This window comes from Oncorhynchus mykiss, chromosome 27 (assembly GCF_057628025.1).
Source record: "Oncorhynchus mykiss isolate SJ-2025 chromosome 27, ASM5762802v1, whole genome shotgun sequence".
Taxonomy (NCBI): Eukaryota; Metazoa; Chordata; class Actinopteri; order Salmoniformes; family Salmonidae; genus Oncorhynchus; species Oncorhynchus mykiss.
In genome coordinates, this window is record NC_143048.1 from 6,675,764 (window position 1) to 6,680,634 (window position 4,871).

A 4,871-nucleotide genomic window follows, 5' to 3' on the forward strand; every position below is an offset into this window, starting at 1 on the left:
GGCACTACAGGAGGGAGGAAGAAAAATATTTCCCATTTTTTCCCATACATGTTTATATTTATTTTTATTTGCATTGCCTCTGTTTTGTATTGTGTGTCGTGTATTCATCCTGCCTGCAAACCAAATCTCCATATGGAATAATAAAGATTACCTTTAACCACATGGCGGTGCAATTCCGATAGGATATGGTGATCCAAATGTGCCACTCACACACACTCCGGCAATTGTGCAGCTGGTAAGAACATCATCCGACAAAATGTATTCTTCCTTCCTTCCTATCCATAAAGTACAGGTCTGTAAGGTGGAGCTGGTCTAGATGTTGGTGCTCTGGCAAGAAGCACATACTGTATCTGGTTGCAGTCTAAAGGGGCTGTGCTGATGCATAGACATCACTGAGTAGCAGCAAGTCCCAGGAGGTTGTTTTGAGGAGAGGAAACACCACTGGCTAACTGCAGAGGCAATGAACAAACATGTTTGTCTGTCTGTCTGTCTACCCAATCCTCAGAGTCAAACACCATGGATTCGGTTCTGCTCAAGCTGTCAGGGGGATATGTGCTTGTGATAAGAGCTAGCTGTAGTTTCACTTTGATAAGAATTGTAGGATTGTATAACGTTCCCTGGGAACTTCGGGAATTACATGTAGGGGTAACTGTATTCCTAGGACTTCCACTGTCTCGGGAGATGATGAGCGCCTGAGAAATGCAATATTCTCCGTGATCATAACGTGATGAATCGGTTATTATAAAGATGATGGAAATAGAGATATGTAATCTGGATTTTGTTCCGAGTAGAGTCCACTGTAAAGTTCCCAGATGAAGGTGGTATAGTAATTTGTCCTTTTTTTCTGAAGACAGAAGTCACATTTAATCACTCATGGGTTCCTAATCCGTCGAGGATTAACATTAACTTTCTTTTACCCTTGATCTGGGAGGGCTGGGAGCTGATGCTGGGAGCTAAGGCCTGGAGCCTTGGGAAAATTGCAGCCGTTACAGGTACGCTGCCAAGCACGGGCATTCCAATAATGTATGGGAATGGTGTGATCCTCGACTTGCCCTTATTACAAATCTCGGCGCACACATTCTACTGACGGAGGGGAGAGAGGAAACCCTATTGGCCACTCAAGGGACCCAGATTTGACAAAAGATACAGCCATGTTACGTGGGCCTAATATGTCACGAGTCATGACAGCCAAACTAGCAACTACGATACTCTAGGCTAATCCATGCCTGTCCTCTTCTGAACTGACCTCACTTACCAGGCCTTAGATCATTCAACCCAGACATCCCATAGCAGGCCTACAGTACAGTACATACCTTATGATACCGACATATGGATTACATAACACCTATATCTATTAACGTTCATACATTTTTGTTCAGGAAGATATTAACATTTGACCTGTTATATTTGAATGCCAGGATAATTGTGTCTCATTTCACAAGTATTTAAATCAGGACCGTTTTTTGGGGGTCAGATGTGCATTTCCATCTACACTTAAAAAAAAGGTTCTAAATGGTTCTTCAGCTTGTCTCTGTAGAAGACCATGTAATGGTCCCAGGTAGAACCCCTAGAACCTTCTCGGGTGACAAAGGTTTCATGTAGAACCCTTGTCCCTGTGTAGAGAGGAACTGTTGGAGCCTTTTTTTCTAATAGTGCCAGACTGTGTGTAAACGTTGGTTAGTTCAGGAAATCAAGAAGGGTTCAATTAAGTTACTACTTTTACAACATACCCTAAAGACAGAGCTGGCGAACACAATGGGGTGGAGAAATGGATCTACGGGTCTAACCTCTACTGTTGTCATATGAACCATATCCTATCACATATCCTTTCACATCACATCAATCTGACTACATTTATGCATTTGTTTGATCACTATGTTATGACAGGAAGGAGAGCAAAAGATGACCATATTTCAACTAAGAGCTGAGGAAGGCAAGCTTTTTGATAAGTAATGTAGAACCTCTGCCTGAAGAATAATGAGATCAACAGGGAAGTGGGCTTGGTCTCTTATGACTTACTGTGTAGTCTTCTAGTAAGACCTAAATTCGTAGAAGAGTCTTTGGAGAAAGGCTCACATTCTAACTGTCTGTACAGCACAGTCGTGTGTGTCCCCCCCCCCCCCCCCCCCCCCCACACCACCACCACCACATATAGAACACGCTGATTTGCCACGTTAAAACAGTGGAGTTGAAAGGAGTCGGTTAACCCATGTCATCGTGTTCAAATCCATGGAAGTAAAACAAATACTGGCATGACACACCAGGCTAATCAATGCATCCCACTGATGTTATGATATCTTATAAACAGGTCCCTGATTGGCTCCATTTCTCACAATTAGACCCTATCTATATGAATTAACCAGTCAAAATAGCTATATCTACACCGTAAAGGGGTTAGCATGAATCTGACAGTATTTTACAGGCAGCTCGGGGCAAGTAAAAATCTGTATTTAATATTACAGTACACCTACTGTGATATAAAAACAGTATCAAAGCAAGTACTGTGTCATGACACATAGTACAATACCGTAGAATGTACTGTATTTTACTGTAAAAAGTCAATGCTACTGTAATTGGAATTAATTCATGGATGGATGAATGAATGAATGGATACATTAACTAAATTCAGTGAGGGGAGAGGTTTGTATTTCACAGTATTTTACTGTAATTACAAGGGATTGATGCAAGCAGGTTGGCTGCTAGATAAAGTGTTTACACATTACAGCATATTAATGACTTCTAGACGCCTTAACAAAGGCTTCCAAACTGGCAGCGACTACAGGGCAAAACAGGCCAAAAGGACCAAAATGCTCAACCATTTAAGGTTTAAGACAAAGATAAAGCTCTGTTTTGTAGGAATGTTCATACTATCATCCCGTGCCCAAGAAAGGGACAGTAACTGAACTGAATGACTACCGACCAGCAGCATTCACATCCGTCATCCTGAAGTGCTTCGAGAGGCTAGTCAAAGACCACATAACCTCCTCCCTCCGCGACACTCGACCGTCTCCAAATCGCCTACCATCCCGACAGATCCACGAATGACGTAATCGCCATTGCACTGCACACTGCCCTCACCCAACTGGACAAAACCAATGCATATGTGAGGATGCTGTTCGTCGACTACAGCTCGGCCTTAAATACCATAGTGCCTTCTAAGCTCACCACAAAAGCACAAGGCCCTGGGACTGAGCTATCTCCCTATGCAACTGGGTCCTAGACTTTGTGATGGACCGCCCCAGGTGGGGAAAGTAGGCAACTACCTCTTCCACACTGATCCTCAACATGGGGGGCCCCGCAAGGGTGCGTCCTCAGTCCCCTTCTGTACTCTCTGTATACCCACCACTGCATCTAACTCCATCATAAAGTTTGCTGATGACACGACAGTAGTAGGCCTGATTACCAACAACGACGCGACGGCCTACAGGGAGGAGGTAGGCACTCTGACGGAGTGGAGCAAGGTAAACAACCTCTCCCTCAACATCAGCAAAACAAAGGAACTGATTGTGGACTTCAGGAGGAACCAGGCTGGCCATCCTCATCAACGGGGCCGCCGTGGAGACGGTCAAAAACTTTAAGTTCCTCGGTGTACACATCTCCGGAGGAGCTGAAATGGTCAAACTACACAGACACGGTGGTGAAAAAGGCACAACAGTGACTTTTCAACCTCAGGAAGCTGAAAAAATGTGACCTGTCCCTGAGGGACCTCGCAGTGTTCTTCAGGGGCACCATAGAGAGCATACTGTTGGGCTGCATCACAGCTTGGTACGGCAACTTGGTATCACTGCCGACCACAAGGCGCTACAGAGGGTGCACACTGCCTGCCCTCCAGGACACCTACAACACCAGGTGTCGCAGGAAGGCCAGGAAGATCATCAGGGACCCCAGCCATCCGAGCCACGGACTGTTCTCTCTGCTTCCATCACTCAGACGCAGGCAGTATAGGATCATCATGGAAAAAAACCTGAAAGAATGGCCAATAGCTTCTACACCCAGACCATCAGGCTGCCTAATAGCCACCACTAATCAGATACCTGCTCTGCCTGTCCCCCTACTGCACCCCTGGGCTCCTCCCCTGTTGCTCCCCCTGTGGAGATCTCCCCCCAACAGACATTTACCCTGCCCTCACCCCAATGATAATTTACCATGTTACAATTGTAAATATGTATATATTATTACTTTTATTTTTTATTGTTCATTTACTTCCCTTTGATCTGCACTGTTGCAGATCAGAGTTTAAGATTTTCTCTGTACCCTGCATTTACATCTGCAACCGTGTGATTGTGATTAATAAACTCTCTAAATCTTTACATTTTAAATTGATGGGGCACTATAATCAGATAGGGTGTTAAATTGGTACAGTATTCCTCCCCTCATGGATGCAACAAATATAGCCTTATACAAGGCACACCTCAAAATAAATTCATGAGCCAGAAACAACAATACCATGCAACCACTAGAGGTCAAAAGGTTTTTGGTGCTCCAAAGATATGGTACAGTACTGTATTCTGTGGAGTGGAATTACAGTACCATTTTAAAAAGAGCAATTTTCTCACAATGCACCATATTATACCATAACTTTTCCCACAAAGCACCATAACGTTTCAGAGTTTTTTTTATTTATTTACTGTTGATAATACCTAAAATGACCATTTCAATGACCGTTTTCTGTTAGTGTATATGTAGTAAATCCATCTGATTAACTTTGATACAATGACAAATGTCATAATACTTCATAATAATAATTTTTAAAAATCGTTATAAAATAACTCACCTGAAGTTAACTCAGGATAAGAGGAATGTATTCTGTTCCTCTATCATGTGAATTAAGACAAGACAGGATTAATTTAACAGCTCTTGTATATATAAAA